This window comes from Bos taurus, chromosome 7 (assembly GCF_002263795.3).
Source record: "Bos taurus isolate L1 Dominette 01449 registration number 42190680 breed Hereford chromosome 7, ARS-UCD2.0, whole genome shotgun sequence".
In the NCBI taxonomy this organism is placed as follows: domain Eukaryota; kingdom Metazoa; phylum Chordata; class Mammalia; order Artiodactyla; family Bovidae; genus Bos; species Bos taurus.
In genome coordinates this window covers 45,984,195-46,002,698 of record NC_037334.1, presented here as the reverse complement: position 1 = coordinate 46,002,698, position 18,504 = coordinate 45,984,195, and the positions used below count along the sequence as shown (strand labels likewise).

At 44.9% G+C, this 18,504-nt stretch overlaps 1 long non-coding RNA gene across 1 annotated transcript in view; it reads right to left on the bottom strand.

Moving 5' to 3' along the window:
• Positions 1-1,556: 1,556 nt before the first annotated feature.
• Positions 1,557-18,504, bottom strand: part of LOC112447421 (uncharacterized) — a 28,639-nt gene continuing 11,691 nt past the window's right edge. The window contains exons 2-3 of the long non-coding RNA XR_003035615.2: positions 2,537-7,976; positions 1,557-1,726 (exon numbers count right to left, since the gene is read on the bottom strand). This is a non-coding gene — a long non-coding RNA (uncharacterized lncRNA). The remainder of the gene's footprint in view (positions 1,727-2,536; positions 7,977-18,504) is intronic.

Genomic DNA, 18,504 nt, shown 5'->3' with positions numbered 1-18,504 from the left:
ATGTACCCACTAGGGTATTGCAAAAATGGCAGCGTGACTTCTGAGATTCCTTCATAAAAGACATTGCAGCTTCTGCCTTATTCTCTTTTGGATCACTTGCTCTAGGCTAGCGGAAGCCAGCTGCTCTGTTGTAAGCACACTCAAGCAGCCCTATGGAGGATTATAGGTGGTGAGGAACTGAGGCTTCCTGCCAACAGCCAGAACCAATTTGCCGGCAATGCTGAGGTGCCAGTCAAGCCTTCAAGGGATCACAGCTCCCTTAGACTACAACCTTATGAGAAAGCTTAAGCTGGAACCACCCAGAAAAGTCACTCCTGAATTACTGACACAGAAACTGTGAGATAATAAATGCTTATTGTTGTTTTAAGCCACTGAGTTTTGAGATAATTTGTTTACACAACAATAGGGGAGAGCACCAAAACAGAAGGAGTCTTGACCCTCTGAAACTATGGAGGACCTTGGCAACCCTTAAATTTATCTCTGATGTTTTTTGAAGGGATATAAACTTCTCTTATTTTCACAGCTATTATCTTGAGTTTTCTGTCATTCCTATTCCTAGTTTTATTTTGGAATCACTCATTCAGAGACTCTTTTAAGAATTGCTAACTGAAAGTGCCTTGGGAGGCCATCCCCGTCATTCCTGCTGCTGGTGGCATGTTGAGGCCTAAATCTTCCCAAGATGATGGGTAGTTAATGTCTAAAAATGTCTGTGAAAGAAATTTTATAATGAGAAGCACTGGCCAAGGATGAGGAGACCCTGGCTCAACCCCCTCCTGAGAGCTCTCACTTATTTAACACTTTGGTGACCTTACCTGGCACAGAGAGACACTGTCTTTATATGGGATGTCCATGAGGCTCAAAAATATGTGTAAATAAGCAATGTGGGGAGTGCCAAGCTGCTCTACTGACTGAAGAAAGCACTCTTGCTGTGGGTCTGGCTGTTTCTGGATGGAGCCAGCCTGCCTCAGAATCTACAGGTGTTTCTTTCATGGACCAGCTTTCAGGAGTGCATCTCTGTGACCTACTGAACAAATCCTCACCAGTGATGAGACACCCTTCTCAGATCCACTCAGCCATGGCAGTTGACAGGGCAGAGTGATGGCAGCCCTGTTAGCCTAGTTGTTAACCAAAACACTTCTTCCCATTGCCCTGGTTGCAAGACAATGGTCAGCCCTCTGACACTCCCTCACCACCCCGTGTCCTGCTTCATTAGAGACCACAGTTCCCAAGTGGACTAAGCACCCAACATGATTCCTGACCCGCAGCATCACAGTTCCCAGACCTGCTTAAGACTCCTCACCTTCTCCCATTGGCTCTTGCCACATTATGGGGTACCTTCTCTCTAAAATCTTAGCTTCCTCTACCAGAGGCCTTCATCTCCAGCTTTCTAGATTTTTCCAGTCTGCTCTCCACTCCTGCTTTGGCACTTTAACAAAGGCCTTCTATCTCAAGGGGCTTCAGTTGATTCTCCAGCCTGGTTTGGAGAATCATCTGAACAACCAACAAATTTCTTAAACCCTATATTAGTTAAGGTAATGCTTAGATGCTACAACAAACAAATTCCAAAATGTATATTGGCTCAGACAATATCACTGATTTCTTGTTCAGCTCACATAAGTGTTTTTAATTGGTGGTGTCTGTCCTCCAAGTGATGATTCAGGGACCAAGATCCTTCCACCTTGTGGCTCTGCTGTCTCCAACATGTGATTTCCAAGGGAACCTCAAACTAAAAGGAGAAAAGAAGGGAAGAGAAGGCACATCTGCTTCTTAACTATCTGGGGCTGGAAAATACACTGATCAACAACCAATCACAGATGTCATCCCTGATCAACATCCCACTGGCAAGAATGTGTCACTTGACTCCTCTCAGATGTAGCAGATGTGAGGGGAGCAGTGTATGCTGGGAAATGCAACCCTTGCTGGGAAGCCCCTTTGTAGCTTCAGCTCTGTTCTATGGAAGGACAAGGGATATACTGGGTTTGTTTTTTTTGTTTTGTTTTGTTTTGTTTTTTTTTTGTGAACAGTTAGCTCTCTTGGCTACACACTCAGAAGGAAGTAAACCTTCGTCCACAACTGTCTTGCAAGACTGCAGCCCAGGCACTATGGGCCGACCCAACCTACCTTCCTGGTTTCCATTTCCTGGAGAAAACCCCAAGGAGGATAGGTCAACATCAATGCAGATTTATGACCTTCAAAGCCACCAGGGCCCCTGTACTGCTTGGCTTGGGTCAGATTCTCTGCTATTTCCCCTAACCGATGTTCCAAATATCCTCTCCTTGCCCTCAGCCACTTCCCAACCTGTATTCTCAACAAGTGCAAATTTTAAGGCTGAAGGCATGATGCCTCTCCACTCCTTCCCCTGCTCTCTCCTCCCCAGCCACACTCACATAAATCTGTTTGTGTCCACATTCCCTCCAGCTTCATGGTCCGACCTGCTCCTTAGGTTCCAGACCTCTGTGTGTCCATCTGCCTTTGGATGCCCCTACCCACATGCACATGGGTCCTTCATACTCACCACATCTCAAACTGAACTCACCAATATCCAGCATCCCCCTCTCCCCCAAACCTGCTTCTCCTCCTGTGGTTTCTTTCTTCTGAGATGGCGACACCCTAACCACGTAGTTATCTTTGCTGAAAACATGTCAGTCATCATTGTCTCATTTCTCAGGTTAAATCCTGGCCAAAACATTTCTTGAATCAGTTCCCTCCACTTGTCTCCTCAGTTCAGGTCATCGCTTCTGCTCAGTGCCTGGAGCCACTGCCAAACAGGTATTTATCCTCTAGTCTGTTTCCCTCCAGCCACTCTGCACGGCAGCCAGAGAGACAGTTCTACAGCACAAATCTGCCCACAGCACTCCTCCCAAAGCACTCTGCACAGAGAGGGTGACTCCTCCTGTCCTGGGAGCATTGTGGCTCACTTCCTACCACATGACTGGCCTGGCAGTACACTCACACTCATGTCTGCCACTGGACCTCCATGGGAAAAGGCCAGAAAGAAGCATGGCCTCCCACTTTTAAGATAAGAAAACCTGTCCATAGGAAATGAGGTGATTGCCCAAGGGTATTGGTTCTTTTCTACTGTGAGGCAGGTATTTGTTCTTTTCCACCATGTCATAGACCCACTCTGCTGATGTAATGCCCTGTGGTGCCAACACAGACCCTAGGCTCTGTGAGAAACTGCCTCAGACACCACCCCAGCCCCTTAGGTCATCATATATCTTGCATGTCAGCTATTCCCTTGGGTAAGGAATTATTGGAACAGACACCCACCCAAGCTGACTCCAGCATAAAGAGGACTCTCACAGAATCCAAATGCACAGAGTCATCTCAGGAACTGGAAGCTCGTTAGACAACCATTCCATCTTTAGTGCTGGACTACAGGCCCTTTCTCCCTGCATTTCTAATCTCTTCCCTTTTTCACAAAACCCTTAACCATCTTTTACAAGACCCAACATGATCACCGGTTCTGAGTCAGCCTGACTCACAACTCCAGGGCCCACCCCAAAGAAGCAGTGTCAGGGCTGTGGGAGCACTTGGCTGGCCCAGCCTGGGTGCTTGTTGGTCCTCTCAGGCTAAGTTTTCTGCCCTGACCCATCATCTGGAACACATACAACAACACGTCAGCTGGTACAAACAGGGCAATAGGGATTGTTGGCAGGGGAATTCCAAGGAGGGATGTAGAGAGGGAGCCAATTACAAGTGTAGAGAAAACTGTGAAAGATGTTGAATTTAGTGGGTGTCCTGAATAACTTACCCACCTAGGTTCTTTCTGCTTTTTGTTGTCTTTGACTAGACATTTCTCAGCTCTAAAGATGGAAGTGAAGTTGTAAAACCTTGATAGTAATGCAAATAATTCCTGTTCACAGTAATACAAATTGTGTCTAGTGGAAGACAACTGACTATTGCCTTGTGTATATTGGCCAATTTTGCATCCATTTCTGAAGTGATTTCAGCATTCCTTATCTGACTATCATGTGTGATACTGTGAATTCTCCTTTGAATTGATTATAATGTTTTAGTGGTTCTCTCATTAATTAATGAGTTAAACTAAATCTTTGACATGTTAATTTTATATCATGGGACAGACATGATTATATCCTCTTTTAAAATTTATCATTAAATACAGACAAAGTCTGTATGATCACATACTCACTTTAGAACTATTAATGATTAGAGAAAAAAATTTAGGATACACAAGAAACTGTTAGAGTTCACCTGTGGGGAAAATGCAGGGTAGAGGCACTTAACTTTTCATTTTATATTTTTTTGAACTGTTTTAATTTTTAAACTGTTATAAGAATTTCAGTGGATGCTGCCTTGGCCAGGCAAAGGTTTAAGGGTCATCTGTTTTCTTTTTTTAAACTTTTCCCTATTAAAAAAAAATAACATTAAGTTTATAGTTATTTGTTAAGCTTACATATGGTTGTTTGGACTTTCCTGATTGTATGTTATGTTTTTAAATTTAAAAATTGGATACTTGTTGGGACTTCCCCGGTGGTCCAGTGGCTAAGCCTCTGTGCTTCCAATGCAGGGGCCCCAGGTTTGATCCCTGGTGGAGGACCTAGATCCCACAAGCCACAGATATGAAAAAAAACAAGAGTCTGCATGCCACAACTCGGCACAGCCAAGAATAAAAAATCTGATACTTCAAAATTTAAAGGGAAAAGCAAATCAAATAAGAAAAACTACATCTTGGCATATTGCTCCAAGCCAGCCCTGGGCAGCCAGTGGTGGTTATGATGTACTGCCTGTCTTCAGGGAAGAGGATAAGGTTCAGGCTACACCCACAGGTCCAAGGGCTCCAGGCACCCTCCCTTCACACACATTCTGTGTTAGGGCTATCCAGGAGAGGGACCTTCCTTGTTGTTCAATACTTGTCGCGAACCCTCCCTCTTGCTCTCTTGGCAGCCCGACACAAGGAACACTGATGGAAGATCATGCCAGAATGGGAACATTCCTTCTTCCTCCCCTTCCTCCCCTGACAACTGAGAGGCATCCCGCCCTCCCTGGCTGGCCACTGGAAGGAAAGAATCACTGCCAAACCACTGCTTGCACAACAATGTGCTTCTGAGCAGGGTACATACAATTTTTGTCCTTTGAATCCTGTGTTCCTCCTGACTTACATGATGGTCCAGATATACTCTGGCTTCCATGCTCAAGGGAGGCTTATCCGCTAGTAATGGCTTAACATTCTTTTGTCTTCATTAACCAACCTATAAACTGGCATTTAAGTTCATGAGGATAGAGCCTTCCTTCCAGGAATTTCTCCAGGCTTGGATGTTTGTCTCTGCTGTTTTCTTCGTGTGTGCGTGGTGAAGGAGGCAATACCCACAGGCAGTGGGACCATCTCTAAGCCCCTGACCTGGGCATGAGTGTGTGCCATCCCTTGCATTTGGCACATCTGCACACAGGTGCTTTGCTACTAAACTCTGGCCTAGGAAAACTGAGGAAGAAGGCAGGCAGGAGCCTAGTCCTCCTCTCACTTGCTGTGCACTCACAGCTGGCCTGACCAGAGCTGACCCTTCCCACACTACCTACTAAGCACAGCGTCATGGTCACCTCTGAATCCTGGGGCTGCTGCTCCAGGCGCTCCAGAACACTCTCCACTGCCACAGGGAGGGAGAGTTTCACTCCTAGCGCCACTACTTGGGATGTTTGAGCCCAGATACCCAATGTCGTGTGACTACATCGCTCTCTCCCTTCAGCCCTCAGTGGCTCTCCATTGCCTGCAGGATCAAGTCCAAGCTCCATGGCCTGGCCTTCAAGTCCCTAGATGTGCAATCTGGACCCAGGTATACCTCTGGCACTATCTCCCGACACCACATTCAGCCCAGGCACACTGGAGTCCAATTTATGCATAAGTCTAAAGGCTGTTTTCCAAACTTTGTAGCTGCCCCAAATGCCTCATTTCAATGACAGCTTCTCTCTTATTAACTGATGTCATCAGAATTACACTATACAGATGCAGATGCAGGCGTGCCAATGCCTGTTCTAATGCGGGGCCTTACCCTGGTACTCACACCACCCTTGAGGCTGCACCTGGCTGAACATCACACAGACCACTCTCTAGAATGGCTCTCTCGACGTGAGCAGCTGCAGATTCCTCCCACCTCCCCAGAGCTCACTGCTGTGGAGCAGAGGCAGTTGTATTAGGACATATCACAGCATCTTGCTGCCAAAGTGACAACCACAATTATGTTTTGGCCGACAGCTAGAGATGAGAGAATGTACGGCCAAGGCCTCATGGGCCTTCATGACTCAGCAGATTGCGCTGTGTGTCCAACTGATAGGTGAGGTGGGCCCAATCTGCCCACTGCCCAGGCCCTCCCTTGGTAGGCAAACTGCTAGCTACGACCTCGAGTTAATACCTGGGGCCCTCAGGTGAAGTCCTTCACTGGGGTGTGATAGTTAATCCCCCAAGGGACACCCTAGGTCCAGAGGAGAGAAACAGTAGAGTGGTCATGCCTAGGCATGGCCCAAACCAAAGACAGACAATTGATTCCTTGGGAAGGGCAGGGGCAGGCCATACAAAGCCAAGCTGCCTAGGGGTGAGCTCCATCATGCAGGGCAGCCTGATGCAGGGGACGCTTGTGATGGACAGAGTCTCTTGAGGCTCAGGACACCACCTCCATGAGGAATCTTGGTGCCAAAGGCTGTGGGCAGAGGATGGTGTCAGTGTAGGGGCCCAGATGATGCAGCAAGAACAAGCGGCAGCTCCCACTTACTGAGCCCTTCCGAGTGCCTGGCAATGTGCTGACTACTTTGCATATCTTTCTTCTTTGCATCTTCCCCAAACCCAGTGAGGTAGGTTCTGTTATTATCTCCACTTTACCAGGAAGGAAACTGAGTCTAAGGGAGGAATGTGATGGTGGTCGCGAAGCTGGCACGTGTACAGACAGAATTGGAGCCCAGACAGTCTGGCTCCAGAGCTTGATTGGTTTGTGTTCTCATTATCTTGGTTTGACCCTTTCAATCCAGTCTTGGTTGCAGGAAGTTAAGAGACCCCCCCCACCCCCAGCACATTCCTCACAGATTGTGAGTTGAGTTGGGGCCTCCAAGTAGACTTTGACCTGTAAGCCAAAATATTACCAAGGAAAATAAACAACAGCTATTTCAGGTAACAGGTACTGGGCTATGGAATTGGGAGGAGAAAAAAAGCTATCAGGATTTCCTCAAAGTCCATATTTGCATGTTCAGCAGAACAAGCATCACCAGGAAGCTGCTCTGTGGCCAGTGTTGCCCCTGGAGACTGGGCAGGAGCAGGAACGGTCCTTCCTCTCTGACCCGCAGGCCTCCTGGTAGCCCAGGGCTTGCCTCTTACTCAGCCCTGACCTGGCTCTGGCTGAGGCCCTGGGAGGTGGGGCTCAGGCTCTTCCAGTACTCTGAGGAGCACTGCTGCCCTTTTCAGGCCCCTTGTTGAGGCAGAACCTGCTTGTCCGCACACCCTGCCCAAAGGCATGCAGAGTGGAAGCAGTAGACTAGCAACTCTGTTCTACATGCTTCCAAAGTGGGCATCTGAAAGGCTGGCGAGGCTGGGACATGGGAGCATTTGTATTTCAAGTGACTGCTGCCCATGAATCACCAATTTCATTCTGTGCTCTCAGCTCTGTGAAGACATCATTTCCACCCAGTCTCACATGGAGCTGGCGGCCAGAGCCTCTTAGTGGGGCTATAAATAGCAGATCATCAACTCACCTCTTCTGAGCTCATCACAGGCTCCTGGGTTTACTGCGTGTCTTCCTGCTGCCTGCACGTCATCATCACTCAGATTTCCCAGGTGAGGCGTGGCTGAGAAACCCAGGGCATGCTCTGGGGGCTGCAGGGTTTGAATTTTCAGAACTGTTCAGGGTGACAGCAAGGGCAATGGCAGACTTTTGGAGAGCTTGGCATTTAGGGCGTCATAATTATAATCTCGGGTCTCTGAGATCCTCTCCAATTAAACACAGTAGCAAGGGACTGTCATTTCTCCAGAAGTCCTAGAAATAAAAGGCAAAGGACTCACCAAACACACACCCAGAGAAAGCCACCCAGAGTGGGTAGCACGAAACGAGAGGTTTCATGCCTTCCTGTGGACTTGTCTCCTAACACTGAATGAAATACTTTATGGCTCTCCGGCTTTAGAAGTGAGATACACTGAATGAAATATTTTATGGCTCCCTGGCTTCAGAAGTCAGATCACATTTTTTTAGTATTACTCAGAGCTACCATTATGGAGTGCTCCCTGCGTGCCAGGCTCTGTGCCCAGCCTTGGCATGCAGCATCTCATCAAGTCATCACAACAACCATATTGAGTTAACTGCTAGTGGCGTTGGCTTTCTATTGGTGAGGAGGCTGAGGCTCCCAGAGTCTCAGGGACAGGGCTGCTGGATTCCAGAGCCCAGTCTCTGAACCACCCTTTCTGCCTCCTGCAGAGAACGACTGTGTGTCTACTTCCGTGTTCATGTGTAGCCATGCATGTGTCCATGCACATGTGCGAACAGAAGGATCTGAACCGTAGTCTCCTTTTCCCAGCTTCACATATTCCACGACTACAGTAGGAGCCAGATGCTCGTAGTCATCTTCCCCCAAGTCCCAGGCCTCTTTAGCATCATGAACGTTCCCCATTGTCATCTTCTCCTAATTGTGATCTTCTTCTAGTTTCTCCTGCAGGAGGGGCCCAGCCTCCATTTGGCTCTTGAGGCCCAACTTGATGGTATTCCTCATGCCTCCCTCCCTTCAGGCCTTAAACAGTCAGAGGTCAGGTGGGACTCCATCTCTCCCCTTTGCTCTCCCCCTACTTCCCACCCTAAGGGCAGCCTCCCTTCAATCTGTGTCCTCCTTCGCCTCCCAGAGTCACAGCCCCATATTTGAGGTCCAGGGCCCTTATTGGCTTGTTTCAGTAGCCTTCCAGCTCAGTGCTGCACCTGATGAATGTACTGAGAACACAGATTCTTAGTCCCCTCTCTACACTACCTGAAACAAAATCTGGCAGGGTAGAGGCTAGGGTACACATTTTTAAAAAGCTCTTCCAGTCATCTATGCAGCCAGGATTAAGAGACCCTTTGTCTAACTAGCCACCTAGACTCCAACCTCTCCCTGCTCCAAACCCTCCCACTCACAGCTATACGCTTAAACTTCTTTTCTTTTTAAAAGGTGTTTATTTATTTATTTGGCTGGGCCCGATCTTAGCACTGGGATCTTCGTTGTAGCATGTGGGATCTTTCCCTGAAGCACATGGGCTTCTATAGTTGTGGGGTGCATGCTTCTCTCTGGTCATGACATGCAGGCTTAGTTGCCCCTTGGTGTGTATCATCTTAGTTCCCTGACCAGGGATTGAACTGGCATCCCCTGAATTAGAAGGTGGATTCTCAACCACTGGACCACTAGGGAAGTCCCATAAGCTTAGTTATCTTAAAGCTCAGTTTATCTCATGTCACTCTCCTGCTCAAGATTCCTTGGGTGGCTCCCACTGCCTGCAGGACAGTGCAAAGTCCTTACTGTGGCCTTCAAAAGCCTTTCCATCCTGATCTACTCTTGTCCTGCTAACCTTTGCCCCGTCCACAGAGTCATCCTTCCCTGTAACACCCTCCTGACCCTGCTCTCTCTCCTTGTCTGGACTTTAAGATGTCAGCTGGCACAGCAGAGCACACTGAAACAGCAGTGATCCTTTCCTAAGACTTTGAGCCCTTCAATAAGAGGAATGAAGAATTATTGCTAAAATGCCCTCTTAATTGAAGAGCCATGCCTGCAGCTTTAAATGAAGAGGATTTTGTATGGCCAGAAGATGAAAGGAGATCTGCCAGCAGATATAACACAATAGCAGTAATGTATAAACACAAGATAGCAGGAGAGGTGGGGCTCATGATTAATTCAAAGAAGATGGTATTTCAGCATTCTCCCTGGTTTTATTCAAGCCCAAAAGACAGAGCAAGTCTGGAAAGCATTGGTGCCAAGGCCATGTTTCAAACTGCCTCTCATGCTTTTCTGTCCCCATTCCTAGACAAAAGCAGAGAAGAACATTTGGATCTTGTTCAAAAGGTCAAAAATGTCTTACTAACATGATTAAACAATGTGTGTATTTGAACTTTGCTCCATTTCCCACAAAGAAAACACCTAGCTCAAAACAAAATAAAGAATGACTATGCTGGGGAAGGGGGTCGGATGAATTGGGAGATTGGGATTGACATATATATACTACTATATACAGTATTTTTGGTATAGTGCAGGAACTTGGTGCTCTGTGGTGACCTAAATGGGAAGGAAATCCAAAAAAGGGATATATGTATATGTATGGCTAATTCATACTGGAAAAGAAATGCAAAAAAGCAAAATGGCTGTCTGGGGAGGGCTTACAAATAGCTGTGAAAAGAAGAGAAGTGAAAAGCAAAGGAGAAAAGGAAAGATATAAGCATCTGAATGCAGAGTTCCAAAGAATAGCAAGAAGAGATAAGAAAGCCTTCCACAGCGATCAATGCAAAGAAATAGAGGAAAACAACAGAACGGGAAAGACTAGCGATCTCTTCAAGAAAATTAGAGATACCAAAGGAACATTTCATGCAAAGATGGGCTCGATAAAGGACAGAAATGGTATGGACCTAACAGAAGCAGAAGAGGTGGCAAGAACACACAGAAGAACTGTACAAAAAAGATCTTCACGACCCAGATAGTCACGATGGTGTGATCACTCGTCTAGAGCCAGACATCCTGGAATGTGAAGTCAAGTGGGCCTTAGAAAGCATCACTATGAACAAAGCTAGTGGAGGTGATGGAATTCCAGTTGAGCTATTTCAAATCCTGAAAGATGATGCTGTGAAAGTGCTGCACTCAATATGCCAGCAAATTTGGAAAACTCAGCAGTGGCCACAAGGCAATGGCAAGGAATGCTCAAACTACCGCACAATTGCACTCATCTCACATGCTAGTAAAGTAATGCTCAAAATTCTCCAAGCCAGGCTTCAGCAATACGTGAACTGTGAACTTCCTGATGTTCAAGCTGGTTTTAGAAAAAGCAGAGGAACCAGAGATCAAATTGCCAACATCTGCTGGATCATCGAAAAAGCAAGAGAGTTCCAGAAAAACATCTATTTCTGCTTTATTGACTATGCCAAAGCCTTTGACTGTGTGGATCACAATAAACTGTGGAAAATTCTGAAAGAGATGGGAATACCAGACCACCTGACCTGCCTCTTGAGAAATCTGTGTGCAGGTCAGGAAGCAACAGTTAGAACTGGACATGGAACAACAGACTGGTTCCAAATAGGAAAAGGAGTACGTCAAGGCTATATATTGTCACCCTGCTTATTTAACTTATATGCAGAGTACATCATGAGAAATGCTGGACTGGAAGAAACTCAAACTGGAATCAAGATTTCCAGGAGAAATATCAATAACCTCAGATATGCAGATGACACCACCCTTATGGCAGAAAGTGAAGAGGAACTCAAAAGCCTCTTGATGAAAGTGAAAGTGGAGAGTGAAAAGTTGACTTAAAGCTCAACATTCAGAAAACGAAGATCATGGCATCCGGTCCCACCACTTCATGGGAAATAGATGGAGAAACAGTGGAAACAGTGTCAGACTTTCTTTTTTTGGGCTCCAAAATCACTGCAGATGGTGACTGCAGCCATGAAATTAAAAGATGCTTACTCCTTGGAAGGAAAGTTATGACCAACCTAGATAGCATATTCAAAAGCAGAAACATTACTTTGCCAACAAAGTTCCGCCTAGTCAAGGCTATGGTTTTTCCTGTGGTCATGTATGGATGTGAGAGTTGGACTGTGAAGAAGGCTGAGCGCCAAAGAATTGATGCTTTTGAACTGTGGTGTTGGAGAAGACTCTTGAGAGTCCCTTGGACTGCAAGGAGATCCAACCAGTCCATTCTGAAGGAGATCAGCCCTGGGATTTCTTTGGAAGGAATGATGCTAAAGCTGAAACTCCAGTACTTTGGTCACCTGATGCGAAGAGTTGACTCATTGGAAAAGACTCTGATGCTGGGAGGGATTGGGGGCAGGAGGAGAAGGGGACGACAGAGGATGAGATGGCTGGATGGCATCACTGACTCGATGGATGTGAGTCTGAGTGAACTCCGGGAGTTGGTGTAGGACAGGGAGGCCTGGCGTGCTGCAATTCATGCAGTCGCAAAGAGTCGGACATGACTGAGCAACTGAACTGAACTGATGGCTAATTCACTTTGCTGTACAGCAGAAACAGACTCAGCAATGTAAAGCAACTATACTCCAATTTTTAAAAAGGTAACTGTGTTGACTGACAGCAGAAATTATTTCAGAACATGGCCTGGAAATTTTTCCCCCCAAGTACTTCAAAGTGAAAAGAGACTCTAAAGAACTTCGAACCAAATGTGACAGAAGAACCTCTCAAGAATCTGTCTGCTCCCTCCCAAAGCCCTACTACAAACAACCATAAGGGAATAAAAAGAGTTACACATTGACAAGTCTATGCAAACAGGGGAAGACATGGCAGCAGACTGAGCCACCTCAGCACATTTTTGAAAGGCAGGAAGCAGTGGTGAGCCACATGGCAGCACAGGAGGCTGAAGGCCTCGCGCCTACAGAGAGCTTCCGGATAAGACGTGGGCAGGTTGCTGGGACAGGGAAGGCAGAGCTGCACACAGCAGGGACTGGTGGAGACTGCATGAAAGCACAAATCCCACTGGGTAGTGGGGTCACATCTCACTTCTTCCTGTAGGAAACATGAAGTGCCCACTGGGGAACTTGGGTCAGCTCCTCAGGCACTGTAGAAGGTGAGTATGGAGTACAAAACTGAAAATATGGAGAGTAAATGGAAACTCTGAAACTAAGAGGTAAACTGCCAGACCCTTTTTCTCATTCTGTTTCTAAGAAGCTTGATAAGGAGGCATCCTCTAGACTGAAGACTCACAAACTCTTTTCTGAAGAAACTGAGCACACTCAAGGGAAAGACCTACAGATACATACATGATACGGATACAGACCCCCAGAAGAAGAGCCAGCTCATGACCAGCCACCCTCTACAGGGACGTCCACTGACAGACAATCCACCCATGCATGCTGACCATCCAATCATCTGTTCAGCACATAGCTCCTAAATATGATCAGAGAGCCAAGATCCCCAGACATTTAATGAAAGCCTTAGACATGAAAGGTAGGTGTAGGAGAGGGAGGAAGAATGCATATGTTTAGAGAGAAGAAGAAAGCTTTACAAATGCTATGAAATATTCAGGGAGAGAAAATAAGATTTCTATTTCAAGACTCACTTTCATGAAATGTCAAAACACCAGGGATAAAGAAAAGGCTCCAAAAGAACTCAGAAAGGAAATACAGGTCAGTTGAAAGGATCAGGGATGAGAACAACACCAGACCTCTCAGTAGCAACACTGGAAGCTGGAGGATAATGGAGTCACAGACTCAGAATTCTGAATGAGAATTATTTTAGCTTAGAAATCTAAACTCAAACCATCAAGAGAAATGGTAGAACAAAAAATACTTGAAAACATGGAAAATCACAAAAAATTTGCCTCTCATGCTCCTTTTCTTAGGAAGCTCTCCACCCAAATAACAGAAGAATGAAATACTTTATACTCTCTCACATAAATAAGAGAACTATGCAAGAATGAGCAAGACATACTCAGGAGAGGGCAGAGGCATTCTCAGGATGATGGTGAAGGATATCTGGTGCCAGATGGGCCAGATGGATTACCTAATAGGTATGAATAGGTGGGAAATTATGTTCAGGGGCTATTAGATGGTTCCAAGAATTAGCAATAAGTTTATGGTGATTGCAGTCATGAAATTAAAAGACGCTTACTCCTTGGAAGGAAAGTTATGACCAACCTAGAGAGCATATTCAAAAGCAGAGACATTACTTTGCCAACAAAGTTCCGTCTAGTCAAGGCTATGGTTTTCCCTGTGGTCATGTATGGATGTGAGAGTTGGACTGTGAAGAAGGCTGAGCGCCGAAGAATTGATGTTTTTGAACTGTGGTGTTGGAGAAGACTCTTGAGAGTCCCTTGGACTGCAAGGAGATCCAACCAGTCCATTCTGAAGGAGATCAGCCCTGGGATTTCTTTGGAGGGAATGATGCTAAAGCTGAAACTCCAGTACTTTGGCCACCTGATGCGAAGAGTTGACTTATTGGAAAAGACTCTGATGCTGGGAGGGATTGGGGGCAGGAGGAGAAGGGGATGACAGAGGATGAGATGGCTGGATGGCATCACTGACTCGATGGATGTGAGTCTGGGTGAACTCCGGGAGTTGGTGATGGACAGGGAGGCGTGGCATGCGGTGATTCATGGGGTTGCAAAGAGTCGGACACGACTGAGCAACTGAACTGAACTGAACTTACCAAAAACTGAGTCAATAAAAAAGTCTGAGGCAACTGCTACCTACGGATAACTCCACAACACATAAACTGTAAAAGAAGATAAAGGCAACACAAAACAATTTACAGAGCTATAATAATGTTAACACAGATTACTAATTAATCAGTATCTGTGATGTACAGTACTGGGAAGCTGGAGAAAAGGGAAGGAGGATGTAGGTAGAAGAGAGTAAAAGAAGTCAGTCTTCATATACCATGATTACAAATAAACGGGTAATGTTTAAAATTGACAACTCAACAAATGAACACTATAATATAAGATTTAGAAAGGTTAAAACTGGGAGAAACAGCTGAAAGAGTTTAACTGGGTACCTCTGGGCATCAAGCAGGGAGTTAGGGTTGGGTGGGGTAGGAGGCTACTATTTTTCACCATATGCCTTTTAGTTCTATTTTATATTTTAATTTGGGGGAGTGTATGTGTTATTTTTATGAAAATAAAAAAAAATTACCTAGAGGGGTGGGATGGGGAGAGTGGTGGGAGGGACGTTCAAGAGGGAGGGAACAGGGACATATCATGGCTGATTCAAGTTGATGCTTGGCAGAAACCAACACAATACTATAAAGCAATTATCCTTCAATTGAAAATAAATAAAATTTTAAAATTAAGAAAAATCATTAGAAAATATTTTAAATTTAAATATTTAAAACTCACCCAAGGGCCACATGACTTGAAAAGGTCAGTTTACATTCCAATCTCAAAGAAGGGAAATGCAAAAGAATGTTCAAACTACTGTTCCTGTAGAACAGTTGTGCTCATTTCACATGCTAGCAAGGTAATGCTCAAAATCCTTCAAGCTAGGCTTCAGCAGTACATGATCTGAGAACTTCAAATGTACAAGCTAGGTTTGGAAGAAGCAGAGGAATCAGAGGTCAAATTGCCAACATTCACTAGATCACAGAGAAAGCAAGGGAATTCCAGAAAAATATCTACTTCTGCTTCATTGACTACACTAAAGCCTTTGACTGTGGATTATGACAAACTGTGGAAAATTCTTAAAGAGATGGGAATATCAGACTATCTCACCCATCTGCTGAGAAACCTGTATGCAGGTCACAAAGTAACTGTTAGAATTGGACATGGAAAAATGGGCTGGTTCAAAACTGGGAAAGGAGTATGACAGGCTGTATATTGTCACCCTGCTTATTTAACTTATATGCAGAGTACATCATGAGAAATGCGAGGCTGGATGAATCACAAGCTGGAATCAAGATTGCCGGGAGAAATATCAACAATCTCAGATATGCAGATGATATCACTAATGACAGAAAGTGAAACGGAACTAAAAGCTTCTTGATAAAGGTGAAAAAGCTGGCTTGAAACTCAACATTCAAAAAACTAAGATCATGGCAAGCAGTCCCATCACTTCATGGCAAATAGAAGGGAAAAATGTGGAAGCAGTGACAGATTTTATTTTCTTGGGCTTCAAAATCACTGCAGATGGTGACTGTAGCCATGAAATTAAAAGACACTCCTTGGAAGAAAAGCTAAGACAAACTTAGGCAGCATATTAAAAAGCAGAGATATCACTTTGCCGACATAGATCCATATAGTCCAAACTATAGTTTTTCCAGTAATCGTGTATGGATGTGAGAGTTGGACCATAAAGAAGGCTGAGCACTGAAGAATTGACACTTTTGAACTGTGGTGTTAGAGAAGACCCTTGAGTTCCTTGGACAGCAAGGAGATCAAACTAGTCAATCGTAAAGGAAATCAACCCTGAATATTCATTGAAAGGACTGATGCTGAGGCTGATGCTCCAATAATTTGGCCACCTGATGTGAAAAGCCGACTCACTGGAAAAGATCCTGATGCTGAGGAAGACAAAGCAAAAAGAGAAGGCAGCAGCAGAGGATGAGATGGTTAGATAGCATCACTGACTTAATGGACATGAATTTGAGCAAATTTGGGGAGACAGTGAAGGCTGGTGTGCTGCAGTGCATGGGGTTGCATAGAGTTGGACACAACTTAGCAATTGAAGAACAGCAACAAAATTTTAAATTGACAAACTATTTTTTTAAGTGTTAAATTTTCATTAATTACACCTCTGTGATTTGTTTCTGTCCTATTGATCTTCCTGACTATTCATTTATTCATTCATTCATTTTTCCTTTCAAAGTCTTAAATACTGATTGGAAAAATGCAGTAGGTTGCTAGAGAGAACACATTTGGGATATACTGATACTAAAAAAAAAAAAAACAAAACAAAACGGAGAAGGCAATGGCACCCCACTCCAGTACTCTTGCCTGGAAAATCCCATGGACAGAGGAGCCTGGTAGGCTGCAGTCCATGGGGTCGCTAAGAGTCAGACACGACTGAGCGACTTCACTTTCACTTTTCACTTTCATGCATTGGAGAAGGAAATGGCAACCCACTCCAGTGTTCTTGCCTGGAGAATCCCAGGGACAGGGGAGCCTGGTGGGCTGCCGTCTCTGGGGTCTCACAGAATCGGACACGACAGAAGCGACTTAGCAGCAGTAGCAGCAGCAATACTAAAAAATTATTTATCTGAAATCCAAATTTAACCAAGCTTCGGAATTTCTCTGTGTGTCCTAAATCTGGCACATTAAAATGTGATTCTTCCATTAGCCCCACAAGTTAATACTGTGGCTAAAGATAGGGCGGAACCAGAAAGTTTGTCTGCACTTAATAGTCACAGTGTGGGAGAGGACACAGCATGTGACAAAACTTCCTGGTTAGATGCTGAAAAGCAATCTGGTATCTAGTTATGGCATGGTGCCAACCAGTCCTTGGCCAGTCTTGGTTAGTCCAAAAGTATTATAAAGTGCAGTTCTTGCCCTGTGACTGGCAGCTGTGTCCACCCCAGGCCCAGCACTTGGCAACCTGCCTCTATCTGTCCCTCAGGACATAAGAGATGAGCCCAGGGCTCTTGCATTCATCACCATTCCTTTGTTGCATTTTCTTTCTTAAGAAGAGACAGGGCAAGATAAAAAACAAACTTATTTTAGCTAAATTCAGGAGTGAAACCACATCCATATCATCCCTTCTTGCCTTTTTTTTTTTTTTTAATAAAAAACCAAAATTGCTAGTTGGTTTTTTTTTTTTTTTCTGTCAGGCCACTTGACTTACAGGATCTTAGTTCCCCAACCAGAGACTGAACTCAGGCCCCAACAGAGCAAGTGCTGAGTCCTGATCAGTGGACCACCAGGGAATTTCCCCGTCTTGCTTTTTATTGAAAAACTCTCTCCTTTTTTATTGAAGTACAGTTTTTACATAATGAATGACCTCACTCTCTCAGCTTTATTTACTTTTGGTTGTGCTGGGTCTTTGTTGCTGCATGTGAACTTTTCCCTAATTGTGGCAAGAGAAGGCTACTCTTTGTTGTGGTGCATAGAATTCTCACTGTGGTGGCTTCTTTTGTTGCGGAGTGCAGGCTCCAGGGTATGCAGGCTTCAGTAGTTGTGGTGTTTGGGCTCAGCAGTTGTGGCGCATGGGCTTAGCTGCCCTGCAGCATGTGGGATCTTCCTGGACCAGGGATCAAACCTGTGTCCCCTGCATTGGTAGGCAGATTCCTAACCACTGGACTACTAGGGAGGTCCCTGAAGTATACTTGATTTACAATGTTGTGTTAGTTTCAGGTGTACAGCGAAGTGACTCAGTTATAGGTTATTAAAAGGTATGGTGGTGGTGGTGGTTTAGTCACTAAGTCATGTCTGACTCTTGTGACCCCATGGACAGAGGAGCCTGGCAGGATACAGTCCATAGGATTCTCCAGGCAAGAATACTGGAGTGGGAAAAAAAAAAGAATACTGGAGGAATGGGTTGCCATTTCCTTCTCCATTATAAGTTATAGGTCCTTGTTTTCTATTATACATTATTATAAAATATAGTCCTTATTATTTATCAATTTAATATATAGCAGTGTGTATCTGTTAATCCCAAACTCCTAATTTATCCCTTCCTCTCCCCTTCCCCCTTTGGTAACCATAAATTTGTTTTCTATATCTGTGAGCCTGTTGCTGTTTTATAAATAAATTCATTTGTATCATTTTTTTAGATTCCACAATGAGTGATATCATATGATATTTGTCTTTCTCCATCTGACTTACTTCACTCAGTATGATAATCTTTAGGTCCATCCATGTTGCTGCAAATGGCATTATTTCATTCTCTTTTATGGCTGAGTAAT